Source organism: Podarcis vaucheri (assembly GCF_965113315.1).
Source record: "Podarcis vaucheri genome assembly, chromosome: 3".
Taxonomy (NCBI): domain Eukaryota; kingdom Metazoa; phylum Chordata; class Lepidosauria; order Squamata; family Lacertidae; genus Podarcis; species Podarcis vaucheri.
This window is the reverse complement of record NC_138761.1, coordinates 35208799-35209051: the sequence shown is the minus strand read 5'-3', so window position 1 is coordinate 35209051 and position 253 is coordinate 35208799.

The following is a 253-nucleotide window of genomic DNA, read 5'->3' as shown; positions in this document are numbered from 1 at the left end:
GCAATTTTATGAGCAAGGAGTTTGCTGCGGAACATCAGATACAGACTATCCCTTTAAGCAACCCCCTGCAGGTGACCACGATCGATGGCAGGGAACTGTTGGGAGGAGGAGTTAGCTTGCAGACCGTCCCAATGATAATGAGGGTGGCAAGGCACACAGAACTGATAGCGTTTAATGTGGCCACCTTGGGAGGCGCTCCCATTATTTTGGGAATGAGCTGGCTAGCCTTACATGATCCGCTGGTGGGCTGGCA